Source organism: Acipenser ruthenus, chromosome 43, assembly GCF_902713425.1.
Source record: "Acipenser ruthenus chromosome 43, fAciRut3.2 maternal haplotype, whole genome shotgun sequence".
Taxonomy (NCBI): domain Eukaryota; kingdom Metazoa; phylum Chordata; class Actinopteri; order Acipenseriformes; family Acipenseridae; genus Acipenser; species Acipenser ruthenus.
This window is the reverse complement of record NC_081231.1, coordinates 8932364-8950989: the sequence shown is the minus strand read 5'-3', so window position 1 is coordinate 8950989 and position 18626 is coordinate 8932364. Positions and strand designations below refer to the sequence as shown.

General features: G+C 42.0%; 2 protein-coding genes across 2 annotated transcripts in view; one reads left to right on the top strand and one right to left on the bottom strand.

Annotated features, from left to right (window-relative positions):
- The window catches only part of LOC131709380 (zinc finger protein 79-like), a 237825-nt gene that overhangs the window by 181919 nt on the left and 37280 nt on the right, over nucleotides 1-18626 (bottom strand). The window lies entirely within an intron of this gene.
- LOC131709451 (Fc receptor-like protein 2) overlaps nucleotides 1-18626 on the top strand; it is a 37202-nt gene that overhangs the window by 640 nt on the left and 17936 nt on the right. The gene's annotated exons all lie outside the window — the stretch shown is intronic.

Sequence of the window (18626 nt, the reverse complement as noted above, 5' to 3'; positions counted from 1 at the left end):
TTTCTGAATGTATTTTTGCTGATTTATTTCAATAAAGTTTCAATCTATGGCATCTTTTTTTATTATTATTACTATTATCACAGAGACTGCAGTCCCCTGACAAGGCTGCTCTATAGCGATGGATCCCTTTCTATACAGTGTGGTTCAGGAGACTGGGTGATGGGCAGGACAGGGGCTGAACAGAGACTGCTCTATAGCGAGGGATCCCTTTCTATACAGTGTGGTTCATGAGACTGGGTGATGGGCAGCACAGGGGCTGAACAGAGACTGCTCTATAGCGAGGGATCCCTTTCTATACAGTGTGGTTCAGGAGACTGGGTGATGAGCAGCACAGGGGCTGAACAGAGACTGCTCTATAGCGATGGATCCCTTTCTATACAGTGTGGTTCAGGAGACTGGGTGATGGGCAGCACAGGGACTGAACAGAGACTGCTCTATAGAGATGGATCCCTTTCTATACAGTGTGGTTCAGGAGACTGGGTGATGGGCAGCACAGGGGCTGAACAGAGACTGCTCTATAGCGATGGATCCCTTTCTATACAGTGTGGTTCAGGAGACTGGGTGATGGGCAGCACAGGGGCTGAACAGAGACTGCTCTATCGTGATGGATCCCTTTCTATACAGTGTGGTTCAGGAGACTGGGTGATGGGCAGCACAGGGGCTGAACAGAGACTGCTCTATAGCGAGGGATCCCTTTCTATACAGTGTGGTTCAGGAGACTGGGTGATGGGCAGCACAGGGGCTGAACAGAGACTGCTCTATAGCGAGGGATCCCTTTCTATACAGTGTGGTTCAGGAGACTGGGTGATGGGCAGCACAGGGGCTGAACAGAGACTGCTCTATAGCGATGGATCCCTTTCTATACAGTGTGGTTCAGGAGACTGGGTGATGGGCAGCACAGGGGCTGAACAGAGACTGCTCTATAGCGATGGATCCCTTTCTATACAGTGTGGTTCAGGAGACTGGGTTCTGGTTGAATGGATCTATATCAGCTGTTTGTTGTCTACACTCCTAAATGAATCTATTTGCTGTTCACTTTGTAACAGTTCCCAAGTCATAGCTGATCACCAGCTCACCAGCAGTTGCTGACATTGTCTGCAGGTTTAAATAAATAAGCTGGTCTTGAAAGGGTTACAGCATGACTTTATTCAAAGTGCCTCCTGTCATGAAGCAGGCTATGCTACTTTAAGGTCACAGATCTGGTACTGTTATGCATTTTTGCGTTCATTTTGAGTTTTTATCTACTCTGTAGATATGACCTCTCTTAGCCTACTGGGGCCCCAGGGTCAAACAATAGGTCACCATTCCCATCATGACCACTAGGGAGCACTAGGGTGCAATGTCGACCCAGGGGACTTTTTTGACCTGAAAAAAAAAACAAGGACCAAATGTCACAAATGGAGATAAGGCTTTGAACAATAAATTGCAGGTCCAACAATAGGCACATTGGAACTGCAGTTTAATATTACATTTAATAGAATCACTTTTAAGTTCTAACTTTAGGAAATAATGAACAATATGTTAAATTCTTGCTCTCAATTGTAATAACAATTATATACATTTATGTTTCATGGTCATGATGATTATTATTATTACTGTTAATGAAGATTGCATTATAAATAGGGCTTCTGATATTCGTTTTAACTAATAAAAACTGATAAAACACCTCCATCCAAATTATATATATATATATATATATATATATATATATATATATATATATATATATATATATAGTGAGCGTGTGGGTGCACAGACGACGCAGACAGTTGTTTCCAATATAATCCAAGTTTGTTTATTAAACTTCACAAAGGGAAAAAAATAAACTTACTCGCTTACTTGACAAAAGAAAATACAATCCTGGTTGCGAGATGAGATACAAAGAAAATAAACAGTTCAAACAGGATTTGTATAACAAAAAAACAACAACAATGTAAACTAACTGGACAGTTAACTGCATCTAGTTGAAGTAATTGGTTCCTGGGTTTTACCAGGTCATTTGCTGGCTTCAGCCTGTCCCCCAGCATGTGAAAACCAGCAGCGTCTCTTTCCACTTTGCTGTATTTCCCTTCCAACAGCGTCGGCCCAGGAAAGAAGATTTCAGTCACAAAGGCAGTTTTAGCTTCTCTTTTGTATTCCCGTTCAGTACTGGTTGTAGATAAGCTCACGCTGCTCACTGGTTGGAGCCACCCTTGACTGACTGTGAAGGCTTTCTTTTAAAGGTGCTGGATCATCTTGGAATTGGACAGTTACAGGCTACAGGTGCAGGCCAATTAAGGCTAATGAGAATTAATCATGGTCCAACCTTGATCCCCTACCTAACCACACCTGCAGCCTGTTTACACGTTAACTCCTTGACGTCATGGCAGGCAAGTACGCTGACCACAGGTCTACCATTGTGTTATCTTCAACACCTGTGGGCTCGTTCCTAACTCGCCATGATCGTTCAGGATAAGAGTCATGTTCAAACAGACGGAGACAGCAAGTTCTGTACTGTCGGAAGACACTTTGATATTCAGGGCAGCCTGATTGAAATAGGTTCCCATCTCCATTAGGACTTTTTGAAACAAGCGGAACCACTTTAGATGGAAAATACTCCGACCACGTCAACCCTTTTGATATTTGCACGGGGGGATATGTTAATTAGGTACCCACTTCATTTGCATAACATTCCTCATTCTGTCGGAATTGGGGTTCCCTTTCAATTCAAAGACGACCACCAAAGACATTACGTATGGGATATGCCTACCCATTGGATAGGTATCGCTGAGCTCTCTATATCAGAGCTGCTGATTGGCTCCTTCCTGGGATGATGCACTCGGTCCCGCCCACCAAGAGGATAAAACTCTCATCGAAAGGAAGCCATTTCTCTTTTTTCTTCTCAAGACGGTACGGTAAGACCTCTGTGTTGAGCTGAGCGTATTGATAAAAAAGATCTTCTCGAGTTGAATCGAGTCGATTGTATTTCACTTGCATTCGTGCTGAAAGCTGGCTTGCCGCTTTCCCAGACCAAGTCTTTTTTGCCTTTCTGTCTTTCAGCGGCTTCCTCGCTTGCGTGGTAGGCCGCTCTTTGTTTCTGTCTGTCATGTGTGAGCGACTGCCTTTGCAGTCATCCGCGAGTGGTTGTCTATTCTTCTGGAGAGTACACAGTTCCTCCACGGGGCTAGGCCTTGCCTTATCCCCGCTGTTGAGTAACTCTTCCAGCCACACTTTCCTCCACAGGGCTAGGCCTTGCCGCATCCCCACTGTCGGGTAGACACTGCCGGCTGTGTAAGCTTGCCACTTCGGTGAATCGGGCCTTGTAAACAAATAGTGTTTTGCTGTCTGCTTCAGCACGCCCAGCGGGGGCTTCGGCCTTGTGCCCCCCTGATACAAGCTACTTTCTGACCAGTGTGTTGACCATGCATTTAGGGTAGGCACATTGTGTAGCAGCCTCCCCGGTGCTTCGGTATCGTGGCGCACTGTGGCAATGTGCCCCTCCCCTGTGTGCATGTGTGTGTTAAGTGTTCTATGTTGCATGTGTTAATGTTGGTGTATAGAGATTGGTACACGGGATATAAACGGGTCTGTGTTTCACGTGTATTTAAAAATGTAGATTTGTATTTAGGCACGAGGAGGGCACAAATCACTTCACGTGCTGGTTAAATGTAATATGTGAGCACGGGGTTGCATGTAATGAATTCACGTGCTGGGATTCAAGTGAATAATTAATTGGTAATTGAATCCCAGCACAACAGTATATATAGACACATTTTCATTCACTCGGGGGTTGGGTGTTCGAGAGTGGAGAACAGGAGAGAGTGAAGTAAAAGAAAACAACGTAAATAATAAGTGTTTATAGACTCATCGTGTTTGTTTGTGTGTCTGTCCATGCACCGTTTGTAGTGTTAGACCATTTTTGTTTGTCTATTTATTTTGGCGCAAGTGCCGTGTCCTGTTTTTGTGTTCAAACCTTTTATTTTCTGTTCTGTCTGTTAATTATTAAATGCTGAGCACGATCACGCGCTCAGCTTCACCAAAACCCCAAGTCTCTGTTGTTTATTTCCTGGATCTGGTCTGACGCCACCCACTCCGGCCGTCTTTGTGACACGCACGCATAGCCCTTGATACTCAGGTATCTCGGTGCACAACTGCTCAGTGCATACGGCACACAGTACCCAGCGCGTCAGCGTCAGTGCACAGTCACAGGCTACAGGTGCAGGCCAATTATAAGCTTGGCCTGGTAGGGTTCCCCCCAGTAGACTTCACCATCGTGGCCGTGGTTAAGGCCCCGTCGGTAGGTGGATTGGCGAGGGACTCGATGTGCCCGAACACTCAGTGTAGGGTGACGAACCCCCATATACAGCAGGGGCACAGGCAACTCAGCTGTCTAACACAGTGAGTGTGCTTACTGCTTACTTGGACGGTGTACTGCGCGAGGCCCCGCTCCCCGAGCTGGTGGCCATGGAGTTGCGTCTCCTGTCCAGCACACTGCTGCAGATCTCCGGTCTCCAAGGGCAAGCTCTTGGCCGGAGCCTGACTAGCTTGATCGTGGCTCATAGACAGCTGTGGCTGTCACAAGCCAGAGTTCCTGATGTGGATAAGACCGCGCTGCTTGATGCACCTATATCCACAGGACATATATTTGGGCCAGCCGTGGAGGAGATCCTACAGAAATCCCACCGGGTACACGAGGCGTCCCAGCAGATGGATGCGTTGCTCCCTCCCCGCGCCTCCGCCTGGGGCAGGTGGAGCCGCTGGCTAGCTTCTCAGACACGGACTGTCACCAGAACAGTTCCAGTCCCCACGGCTCTGCTGGGTGAACCAAGGCATCGCCTACAGGCCTGCACATCAGCAGCAAACAACCGGGCCCAACCGGCAGGCAGAGGGAACGCAGGATGTGGCCAGCCCACACACCAGCGTCACAGGAGGCGTTTTCAGAGCCAGCGCTCTCAACAGCCACCCCAAACTGCCCCGCCTCAGCCTAAAAAAAAAAAAAAAAATAATAGCCTAACATACTGAAATTCAGCTGGCTGCATAAAATATGCACTCAAACCCTGTTAAAAAAAATAAAGAAAAAAAAGTTACTGATAACAAACCCTTCACAAAACAGAGTATGAACAGCTGCATGTCAGTAGAATATTTAAATTAAATACAGTGCTGTAGGAAGATGCTATTTACGTCACAACTGGAAGTAGACCACAGGGTCCACTTGGATTAAACTGAAAGAACCTGAATCAGGATAAAAACTATTTTTTTTTTTTTTTTTTTAACAGATCCATATTCTAATAGCGCTCCTTCGGGTTCAAATGATTAAATAAGTTTAACATTTGCACTCAATTGTAATATTTATACTATAGGCTGCATTTATGCCTCATGTTCATCACACTGTATATGCGGTATGCTGTATGGAGTATATGTTTCACTAATAGATGATAACTAGCATGTTTTTGCAGTAGAAAATTTTGCACACAAAAACAAAGCTGGTCTCATTACTGGTTTGCTGTAGTGTATAATAAAGTCATGTGCATAATGACAGATGTTTTCATAAATAAGCCAGTTGACACATTTCAGTAGCTGATCTCACATTCTTATGCCCCTGACCCTGGGTGAAAAACAAAAAAAAATGTGTTGATATGCGGTGTGTTACTTGGATCTCTTAGAACAGTCCTGTTTCACCTGCGTTATACCAGGCTGGCTGCCTTTTTCTGTGTGGTCTCCACTTCATGGGTTGCTGTACTACATATTTCCTTCGATGTGTGTAGGACTTTAGAAATTTATACTGTAGTAGATTCAAGTAAAACAAACAAAGAAACTATGGAAATTCATTAACAAAAACTTTGTTAAAATAACGTTAAGGTTGCAGTTCAAAGTGTCAGGAAATGGGATGTTAAGGCACAGAACCTTAACTCACCCCTATGATGCCGATGCATCGCATCAGATATGATGTCATACATGACATCAGTAATGACATCAGCAATGACTGATCACATGACAAATGCTCCACCAAGACTGCCCAGAAGGACATTACCAAAATAATAAACCTTTGGAGAGTTTCTGTGATGTCATCATAAACTAGGAGACCTTTAGTTTACAGTCACAGAACCTGTAACTCACTGAAGTACATCTTTTATTTTTTATAAAACCTGGATATTAGTATATGTTAAAAAAAAGACAATATAAAGGTGTCTTTGCTTAGGTCAGAGGTCAAATCTAATCGTCTAGAGGAATACGTCTTTTTTTGTAATTAAATTTAACATGTCCACATAACTAATCACATAACAAATGCTCCCCCAAGACTGCCCAGATGGACATTACACTAGAAAAAAAATTCTCTGTGCTGGACTGTAGCTATCATGCTTCTTGGCGTACGTGCCAACGTAGACACAATCATAGACAAAACAAGAACACTTTCATTACGCTCACTGTCACTCGGGTCACTCTTTGCACTATTGTCTACAGATGTGATATAGATGTTGCATAATTACTACTGTTACTTCCAATGCAAAACTAGGCACACTTGCCACTATGCAATATGGCATTGCCACATATCTATCCAAGACCATTGGTTTATCAAATGCATTTGAATATGTATCTCACTCACTAAAAGGATTTTTTTTTTTCTGGAACAGTGCCATGGAGAATGAGGACCACACTCTGTGTCTTTGTCTTGTTATTGTCATATGAGTTCCTAAGAGCAGCTGACGGCACAATATTCTCCATACCAATAAACACACCCAGGTAATGTCCTTCTGGGCAGTCTTGGTGGAGCATTTGTCATGTGATCAGTCATTGCTGATGTCATTACTGATGTCATGTATGACGTCATATCTGATGCGATGCATAGGCATAATAGGGGTGAGTTAAGGTTCTGTGCCTTAAAGTCCCATTTCCTGACACTTGTGATTTTGAACTGCAACCTTAACATTATTTTAACAAAGATTTTGTTACTGTATGTATATATATAACACGATGTAGCTGGACAGAGGGGCCTGCAATATAAAAATGTTTTGTTTTATGGCAAGGTAATTGCTTTTGTTTAATTTAATTGTTTTATTGTGTTGTTTAATTATTAATTATCACCTGCACCTGGTAGTTATTGTAAATTCGAGCCAGGTGCAGGGTATAAAAGGGAAGCAGTCAGTTTGCTCGAGGCTGCTGCTGTTGAGCGAAGAGTCTGATGGAAAGTTGTAAAGGTCTGTTTAAAACTACGTTTGGTTTTATAAAAATTTGTATTGAAGTGTTTTGTTTTGATGTTATATGTCAGGTAAACAGCTTAGCTGTCCTGCATGTTAGACAGGGGCCTGCATGTGTGTAGTGAGAGCTCAATGAGAGCAGGGGGTTTGTTTGTTTGTTTTGTGTTTCGAATAAAAGTTATCTCTGGGTCATGAACCGAAAGGTACGGCCAGCTTGGTCACTATATATATATCTATATATATTTAATATAGTGGTACAGAAAGTCCTCTCACAGTGATGTATGCTGATGCTGCTGAGGCCCTTTGAACTGGTCTGAACTGTAGCTACAGCAGCTCACTGACACTTCCTGTTGACAAAAGTGTTAACTGAGCACAGGAAGAGAGCACACAAGCGCTTGATTGATTTATCAGCTTTAGCAGCATGTGTCACATTCTATTTAAGGAATATATATTGAATTTGATATTTGCTTCACAGGCCACACAAACAATGTGGGGAGGGGGTGTTAAGCAAACATTCAGCACTGCTGGGAGGTGAAATACAAACTTTACATTAGTAATGGCTCGTTCACATTTAACTCTGCTAGGAGGTGAAATACAAACTTTACATTAGTAATGGCTCGTTCACACAAGATGAAAGCACCGTTTTCAATGATTAAAGTATTTATTTCATTACCCAGTGATTGTGGGTCTCCTGTGTTATTTATAGATTTCGGAGAGCTGAATGTAAAATCCTACTAATATACTTTGTATTGCTAGTTAATAATGTTGATTGCAACATCTGCCCTCCATGAACGTTTTTATGGAGTAAAAGATTATTCTGACCCTTTTCAGTCTGTTTGATATTCATGAAACTGCTCTGTGTATCTTTATTTTATTTTACAAGTAGACTTTTTTTATTAGCAACAGGATCAATGAGTGATCCTGCAGCCTCCTCAATCCTGACCCGTCTCTCAGCCCTGCTGATCTGAACTCTTTCTGTCTTTTCAGATGGACTGGTGACCTGTCTTGTGTGCTGTGCTTTTCTGCCCTGTTGTCATTGAAAATGCACTATTCAGCCCTCAAGCTCAGGGTTTTAAAATATAGTTCAGTACTGTACATATGATGTTAAAGATAAAGGGGTATCATAGATTTTATTGGGACTCGTATAAACAATTTTACGGTTTTAAAGCAATTATCTGAACAATTAATGAACACTCCCTGGTCCCTATTAGTTCAGTTAATAGAGTTTACCTGGTTCATATTCACATTTCTATCTTGAAGTGCAGTTGTGGTGACACTTGGTGAGGGTGTTCTTTAGTGTATTGAGAGAACCAGAATCTGGGAATATGAAGAGATGTCTGTCTGTCACATTCACATTGTGCACATTCATAAGAACTTAAGAACATAAGAAATTTTACACACGAGAGGAGGCCATGCAGCCCATCTTGCTCGTTTTGGTTGTTAGTAGTTTATTGATCCCAGAATCTCATCAAGCAGCTCCTTGAAGGATGCCAGGGTGTCGGCTTCAACAACGTTACTGGGGTGTTGCTTCCGGACTCAGTGGATGTAGGTCCTCGTGGGGCTTTCTCATGACACTGATAAGACTTGTCTTGATTTTACATCCATGGCTGGGGAGGTATGTTACTAACATTGTATTTAAATGATTTATTTTTGTGCATCTCCATTTATTCACAGAGCAGGTGCAATCCGAGCATCCTGAAATGAAAAGGTCTGTCTTTGACAGAGTTTTTGTTATAGTGTGTGATGGTGAAAGCTTTAGCTGAAATGTTTGTCTAGTTGAGGGCCCTGTTCACAAAGCTTTAACTTGATCTTGTAACTCATGAGATGAAGTTCTGCATGCGAGACACTTTTCTGCAGTGCTGTTAAAGAACCCCACTGAAGTATTGAATTCATCATCTAAAGCTGTGTGAGTTCATGCTTTCTGAATCCTCTAAGTTGCAGCATCTCTTGTCCAGGGATGTCCTGCCCCGTTCACGGGGATTGAAGATCTTAACATTAATATCTCCTCTAAATAATAATCTAAAGTGTCAGTTTAATGTCTTGCCATCACTTCCTGTGCACCCTGCTGTGTGCTCATCCTCCAGCACTTCCTCTCACTCAGCCGCGGCCCCTGAAGCCCTTCACTGGACTGAATTAAATAAAATAACAGACAGATTTATACTGACTTTTTAGAAATCCATAAGAATATGTTGACTATAGAATTCTAGTCTTTTACACTAGAAATGTGTAAAGAATATATTGCCTATATATTTATTTATTGCATGTATTATATTTGTAGAGCTTTTCATACAAAAGTTTCACAGCACTGTACAGTACATAGCAGGAAAAAAAGAACAAACCACAATGCATTTGTATAGCATGTCACACACACACAACTGTCACAATCAGACCATTTAAATAACAGTATACTGGTACACATAATAATAATACAAAAACAGCCATTTTAAAGTTACATTAAAACCCACTAGGATAAGAAAGCCATAAAATATAATATAATAATGTTCAATAAAACAAAAACAAAAATATTGTCTAAAATGCAAGAAAAAATGACACTTTAACCAAAACCCTGGATTCAACATTCCTATATTACCAGCAGTACTGGGTCCTCAGAGCAGGCAAGACTCTGTTATAAACTCCTATCTCCTGTAACCACCACACAGTACAGTACTAGCAATGGTTTTAATTGGAGGATCAACTCAAGCCCTCCCGCCCCCTGCTGAAGCACTGCTTTCAGCCTACTATGAGTGAGATTTTAAGAAGTGATCAGAAAAAAAAAGAAATCCATGATAAGTGTAGGAACATTTTAAAAACATTGAATATTTAAACACAGCTGTTTTGTCATCTTTAGCCCTTGGTGCTTGTTGTGTGCAGACATTTTTAAAGGTAGAGCACAGTGTTCAAGCAATTGGGCTTAAAAAAAATAAATACAGTATGTAAGTTTCACTTGATCTGTTGTGTGTTTTGGTGTTTATGTTTTGATGTCTAAAAAGTGCATTTCATTATAATGGCAAAAGTTCACCTTGAAACCATGGCAATGAATACATTACTATGAAATGATAACACATGCACATATCTTAAGTAATGCAAAATTCAGCATTATAATTGCTCAATATGACAAGTTACTTGCTGCTCACATGGAAATAAGGATCCATATTTACTAGGATGACAGAATGACCTGATTTCATGCATTTTCTTTACTGTGCTAGAAGAAATTGTCAGATTGATGAACAACAGGCTTGTAGTCGTGTCTCTTCTGACTTAGAAGTCACCAGTCTCCACTGGTACAGAACTGTATATAATTATTTTGATGGTCATTTATTTACGTTTAGTAAATTAAGTCGAGAGGATGTGCTTGGTTTTTGTCTGCCTTTCTCCTGCCTTAACAACTTTATTTAGAAAATATATTTTGCAAAGTATGTTAGCAGGGTGCAATTTGATGGACGGACGGATGGACCCTGGCTCTGATCTTTCAATTTTTATCCCTGGCAGAGAAATTAGATTTTGTACTGACAATGCCTTTCTGCTGGAAAACGTCATTTATACAGATCATTTTCAAACATTTTGCATATATTATGGCAATTCTGTGTAGGTACATACAGTACACCATCACTGTGGTGAATGTTGTTTGTAGCATTATAAGCGCACGTTGTTATTGCCTTTGTGACAGGGTAGCATCACGGCCCAAGCTGTTACCGGCAGGAAGAGACCCAGAGACAGAAAGCTGCAGTTTAAGTGCTGGTGCGCATGTTTATTAACAAACACAGGAACAAAGAAAAAGACACAAGGGCCAAAACAAAAGATTAAACAAAACAATCACATGTGGCCACTCCCCAATTAGCATCAATTACCTAATGGTGGAATGGCCACACCTGTGATTGCTGGAGGGACAGATTTAACCCCATCCCTGCCAACCTTACATTCCCACACACAGAGCACAGTGAAGTGTGTGTAGAGAAGTGTTTCAATCCCCTCATTTGAACAGTGGTTTCATCAGACCAGTTCTTGAGTAAAGTGTTTTTGTTTTCCAGCAGCCAGTTGGTTAATAGAAGTTTTAGCTTCTTACATGTAAATGAAGTTGTTTGATGCTCAGTGTAAAAATAAATACTCCCCGAAATGAGATCACGTGACTATGTTTTGTCAGACAACAGAATCAGACATATTAGGAATACGTTTGTGGTCATTTAATAAATAGGCGTAGAGGGAGGAACCTGTATGTTTACAACTTCAAAACTGTGAAGTGCCTACATTGAGCTCATCTTTTTGAGTGTCTCCAGACAGAATGCAGGCTTGTGAAGTCGCTGCACTGATATGTAAGTATTATTGCTGGTGCTTTATTAAACATTCTGCTGATTATCCATCTGGTTTGGGGACAGTTAGAGTGAAAGATTCCGGGTTTGTAAGACTTGATTGTAATTTAAAATCTGTATTTTGAGGTGGTGTCTTGTCGAAATGGCATGGTAAAAGCAGAGTGTGCAAGCCAGGTAAATGAAATAGAGTATTGTAAAACACACTGTATGCATGGTGAAGCAGGGAAGCACATGGTAAAGGACAGAGGAGCGAGGAACCTTTTTTCATGGTAGTTTCATGGTAAAAGTGTAGTTAAGTGTAGAAAAAGCCAGTCAATGTATGATAAATCAAATGAAAGCAGGGGCATCATTTTAGGACAATTCTGCGGGGGGGAGGAGGGGGCAATGTTGTGTCAACATTAAAAGTAGGTAAAGGCTTTAACACTAACCGAATTACTCTACTGCCAGCTTCCGATTTAATTAACTAAACATTTCAGGTGCAAACCGTCACTACTGCTACATTAAACAAATAGTGGTACAACATCATCTCTTTAAAATCGTTTTAGAGAAGCAGCTCGGGACATTAGACTACTCTTATTTCAGATCATTGAAAAAAAAGAAAAGAAAGTCCTGTATTGCATGGGCTTTACAAAAAGAGCCAGGGGTAAGAACGCAGTTTAACTCTTTAATTTAGAGCGTCCATCCGAATACATCTCACCAGATTTGATATATACTTACAACCTCGAGTTAAGTTTGATACATTTCACCTGCTTTCCACAAAGAATGACACTTTCAGCATGATTTTCAAAAGGGGCAAAACAAGAACGAGGTGGCAAAATGATTTTCAAAGCCTGATTAATGGAACCACATCACTTGATTTGTATTTTAAAAGCATCAACAAGTGAATTCACGACTCGTTTCATCTAAACCCTTTGAAAGCCAGATACTTAGTGACCCAAATCAGCTTTAGAAATCACTTTCTAACCTAGTTCTTATTTTTCCCCTTTTGAAAATCATGCTGTTTTGTATCAAATATAAACCAATGAACATGAACTGCTAAATAAGCACCACAATTCTGTGAATGTCGAAAGTATAAATCTGTAGCAAAGTTTTAAATAACATGTTTACCTGATAATCATGAATAAAATAAAATAAAAGGGGGTGGCGTCTCGCTTTCATCAAGGCAAATGTGTGTCAACACCAGCCTGTAAGTCTAATGTTTTTACCGAAGTAATACCAACATTTGCATATATACGAAAATACGTTAGAAAAATAAATTCATAGATTTATGAATAGCATTGCATCATTTTTTTCCATATAAATGCATATTTAAACAATGTAGCATTTTAAAACAGTAATTAGCATCATGAATGAATATAAACAGGCAGTAATTGGTCCAGTTTACAATGAGATAACGTGCGTTTTGTCAGCATTGTTCTTATTCTTAAAATAAATTATAAAAAATTTGCAATGCAAGTATTTGTAAAGCACGGCACTAATTTATAACAAGTGTGCCACCTTAAATATTATTTTCTGCCAATCCAAACCGAAAACGCACAGCACAGCTCTACACATGAGGCTAAATCTAGTTTCAAATCTATGGTACCTTTTCTTTAGAGCAGGAATATTAATAGTTTCTTAAGTGGATCCATCCTTGTTGTCTCGCTGTGTTTAATTTCTTCTGTTTTCCACCTGCTGTGACAAACATGTCCGACATTTCCCTTTGACTCATGATATCAATAATATTATATTCTTATAGAAATAATAGACTGCAGTGTAATTCTGTGTTGTCGATATAATCACTGGACAACAATGAACTGTCAATAGAAAATGAATGAATGTCGCCTTGCAGCCGTGGCCGACTTAGATCCGGGTTAGATTAGAAAATAACGATGTTTGAAAAATGCATTTTATTCATTTGTGAAGAAAACTTCGACCATCTTAATAGTTATTATATTGTGTGTCTGGGGGAGGGGGGCAGCTGCCCACCCTGCCCTATAGCAAATGACGCCCCTGAATGAAAGTATTGCACATGCATGATACAATATGGTAGAAGTATGGCCAAACATGGAAGCATGCTTAAAGATTAATACAAAAATGTGTGCAGAAGGATTGTAAGATAACTAAATTGATTTCCACCTATAATCAAATATAGGAACCTGGAAACTTGTAAATAGTGGTACAGAAAGTCCTCTCACAGTAATGTATGCTGATGCTGCTGAGGCCCTTTGAACTGGTCTGAACTGTAGCTACAGCAGCTCACTGACACTTCCTGTGAAAGTGTTAAAGCAAACTAATGCTTCACTTATTCAGGGTGTGCATTTCTTTCTTTTGTTCTTTCTTTAACATGTTTTTGGGAATGGGATGTTAAAAGAACATTAGCAGTTCTAAAGCTCTGGACAAAAGTTTTGCATCACCCAGAATTTTAGAATTGAGACATAATACAAAATTTTAAAAAAACCTGTATGAACATAATTTAGATATTTTATTTAACATCATGTAATAAAAGAAGCTACACAATTAAATTGCAAAAGTTAACTGGAGACAGGTAGAGTAGTATTTCATGTTAAATTTCCAAATGTCACATTTTTCAATTTGTGTCAGTTTTTGGTTAAGAATATGTAATAATACAAAGTGGTGTGTAATTTAATATGCTAAGTTAACATTATTCAGCAGGTTTCGTGTGACTTTATGAAGCAGAATCAGTTCATTCTATAGGGGGATGCAGAACTTTTGGCCAGAGCTGTAGGTGGTAAAATAAAAACTTTAAAGTTGCAATGGCTAGATCCCAGAAGGGAAAGGACCGTTTTCTACAATCAAAGTATTTTTTAAATGTCATTACCAAGTGATTGCAGGTCCCCTGTGTTATAGCTTTCTGAAAGCTGAATGTAAAATCTGACTAAATTAGTTTTATAATATTGATTGCAAACATTTACCCTCCATGAACATTTATACAGAGTAAAAGATTTTGCTTGTTTGATATTCATGGAACTGTTCTAGACTGCTGTATATATTTTTATTTCATTTTACAAGTACACAGCAGTTTGTTTTTTTAAATATATTATGGTTTTAGGTTAAACCGGGGTTATATTTTAAGTGACTCTGCAGCAGCAGCAGCAGTTGTTGATGCAGAGTTCACCCCCTAGTCTCTGTAACTCGCTTTGGACATCTGCTAAATGACTAATTAATATTAATAATAATAATAATAATAATAATAATAATAATAATAATAATAATAATAATAATAGCAGCTGTTTTTTATGCAATAAGAAATCAGTTAGAATTATATTGTTAAAATCATTCTGAGGTTTATAGAAGGGGGATTATAGCAGGATCATTGTGATCCTGCTATAATATACTAACTATTCCTGTACTGTATCAGTGAATCACCCACACACCCTACCACACTACTGTAGCATTCAGGACTGAGAGGATAAAGGGGACTGCTGATTCATTGTGATCATGCTATAATATACTAACCATTCCTGTAGTGTATCAGTGAATCACCCACACACCCTACCACACTACTGTAGCATTCAGGACTGAGAGGATAAGGGGGAGTGGTGATTCATTGTGATCATGCTATAATATACTAAGCCATTACCTTTTATAAAAACCCGTGCAGGCATATAGAGAGGGTCCTCATAATCACACAGTAAGACTAAAGTGAAATGCAATCCAAAGCATACAAAGGAAGCTAGGATTGAATAATAAAATAAAAGCTTGTTGAAGATTGATACAACATCAAGGCAGTTATCCTGTTCACAATGTCGAGTGTGACAGAAACACTGTGAAATGAAATGTGCTGTTTTTCTTGCTAATTTATAAACTGTTGCAGCTTCTGGCAAGGTGGTAAATCGGTGCAAGGCACAGCAGCTTGTGATGCGTATTTCTCATTTCTGACTGACAGACATTTTTTTCCCCTTCAATTTTTTTTATTTTGGGTATTAGCACTCAATTATTATACATATTTTTTCCTCATTGAAATGTATTTTACTGTACAGTTAATTGCATTGCATAATATTATTACACCAAGACTGAGAAAATGTACCATAAAAAAAGGAGTGTCAGCTACTTTATGAATTAATTACAATAAATGTACATTTTACACAGTATTATTTACAATATATACACACAAAACCCACTCTTCATGTGCAGGGCAGGAGGGGTTAAACGGTTTCAAATACCATGGGGTTAGAGCGTGCTGTAGGATGTAGCAACTGAGGATGTGGTCAGTGGTTGGAAAAACATGCTCAGCGTGGGAGGGAGGAAGCTCTGCAGTGTGGGTCCAGTCCTGTGGTCTGCTATCTTTTAATCTGTTGTTTTTCACAGGTCTGTGTAAATGCTTGTAAATTAAATGGACATGTTACAATTTCTGATACTGCTAGAAAATGTTCTACTGTATTTATTCATCTATAACAAAAACATTGTCAATGTAAAAAAAACAAACAAGTTAGAAAAACACAACAGCCGTTTAAAGGGGTGATATCAAACACAAAAGCCCAAGTTAGGAGAAGCAATTAGGCCAATCTTGTCAAGCATCAAGCAAATAGGCACACTTGGAAAGGTGCTGGGGCCCAAGATTCACACAATTCTTGCTTCTAACTTGGCGCCTTTTTTTGATCGCTTCGCTCCACTTTATCGTTCCACTTGAAATGCTCTTTGTATGACTTGAAGTGACTGAGACACACACACACTGAGACACTCACACACACTGACACACACACACACACACACTGAGACACACACATAGACTGAGACACACACACACACTGAGGCACACACAACAAACTGACACACACATACACTCAGAAACACACACACTACAACACACAGAGTCTCAGTGTGTGTGAGTGTGTGTCTCAGTCATACAAAGAGCATTTCAGGTGGTTTGAACTTGCAACATGATGTTCTTGAAGAGCACACGACCTTATCCCGCTGCGCCACTGCGCATTTCAAGTGGAGCGATAAAGTGGAGCGAAGCGACCAAAAAAAGGCGCCAAGTTAGAAGCAAGAATTGTGTGAATCTTGGGCCCCAGCACCTTTCCAATTGTGCCTATTTGCTTGATGCTTGACAAGATTGGCCTAATTGCTTCTCCTAACTTGGGCTTTTGTGTTTGATATCACCCCTTTAAACGACTGTTGCGTTTTTCTAGTTTATTTTTTTACACTGACAATGTTTTTGTTATAAATTATTTTTATACAGCAAAGACAAACCACAAGTGTTGAAACTGCAACAAGCTAAACAATTATTATTATTATTATTATTATTATTATTATTATTATTATTATTATTATTGTTATTATTATTATTTATTTTAGTACAACAGCAGTGTCCCCCACTTGGGATTAAACCCACAACCCTCAGGTCAAGAGTCCAGAGCCCTAACCACTTCTCCATACTGCTGCCCATGCTGGGCTTCAACAAATAACTAGTTTTCTGCTCAAGGGCCAGATCATTTGTGTGTGTGTGAGAGTGTGTGTGCGCGTGTGTGTCTGTCTGCGTGTGTGTGTGAGTGTGAGTGTGTGTGTGTCTGTGTGTGTGAGTGTGCGCGCGTGATTGTGTGCGTGTGTGTGTCTGTCTGCGTGTGTGTGTGAGTGTGAGTGTGTGAGTGTGCGTGTGTCTGTGTGTGTGAGTGTGTGTGTGTGTGAATTTGTGCATGTGTGTTTGTGTGCTCGCATGTGCGTGTGTGCTCGCATGCTTGCGAGCGCGTCCTATATAATTTAGAGTGTGACAATGTTGCCGAATTTGTCATTCAAACTTGTTTTGTTTTAATCACTTTTGTCTGCTTGTTACTTTTTTAAGCCAACACATTTAAATGACCCTTGTCTGTCTCCAGACCTGCCCCCCCTTCTTCATGGCCGGCAGCTCCCCTCCGTGGGGCTCCGGCCACCATTTCTCCTGCAGCGAAATTGCTGCGGGGGAAGCTGGTCTCCTGACCTCCCCCACCTTCTTCATGGCTGGCAGCTGCCCTTCACGGGGCTCCAGCCACAGTATTTCCTGCCGCAAAAGTGCGGCTGGGGAAGCTGGTCTCCTGACCCCCCCCCCCTTTTCCATGGCCGGCAGCTCCCCTTCATGGGGTTCCAGCCATAGTATTTCCTGCCGCGAAAGTGCGGCTGGGGGAGCTGGTCTTGTGACCTCCCCCCCCTTTTCCATGGCCGGCAGCTCCCCTTCATGGGGCTCCAGCCACAGTATTTCCTGCTGCATGGCAGGACTGGTAGTGACCCCAGGCAAAACAGGACCCTCGGGAGGCGAAGGTAGCAGCTGCAGACCGTTGGCAGGCAATGGCAGCAGCAGCGGACCCTCGGGGGGCGACGGCAGCTGCAGCGGACCCTCGGGGGGCGACGGCAGCAGCAGCGGACCCTCGGGGGGCGACGGCAGCAGCAGCGGACCCTCGGGAGGCAATGGCAGCCGCAGCGGACCCTCGGGGGGCGACGGCAACTGCAGCGGACCCTCGGGAAGTGACGGCAGCAGCAGCGGACCCTCGGGAGGCGATGGCAGCAGCAGCGGACCCTCGGGAGGCGACGGCAGCAGCAGCGGACCCTCGGGGGGCGATGGCAGCAGCAGCGGACCCTCGGGAGGCGATGGCAGCAGCAGCGGACCCTCGGGAGGCGATGGCAGCAGCAGCAGCGGACCCTCGGGAGGTGAACTCGGGAGGGGAGCCCCTGGCCATGGAGGCGGCAGCGGGAGCTCCACTTCTCCCTCGTTCCCTGTAGCTGGTGGCTCTCCAGGCGATGCAGAGCAACAGGCAGCCCCAGGCGATGCGGAGCAACAGGCAGCCCCAGGCGATGCGGAGCAACAGACAACCCCAGGCGATGCGAGGCAGGGCAGGAGCAGTCCTTCCCATGACGGTAGATGTGGAACCAGCAGGTATTCACCCTCTGCTGGTGGAGGTGGGAGCGGAAAGCAGTCCTCCCACGGCGGCTGAGGCGGAACCAGCAGGCATTCACCCTCTGCTGGTGGAGCTGGGAGCGGCAAGCAGTCCTCCCACGGCGGCTGAGGCGGAACCAGCAGGCATTCACCCTCTGCTGGTGGAGGTGGGAGGGGCAAGCAGTCCTCCCACGGCTGTTGAGGCAGAACCAGCAGGCATTCACCCTCTGCTGGTGGAGGTGGCGGAGGCAGAGGCAGCTCCCGGTACTCTGCTCCTGGCGGTGGTGGAGACAG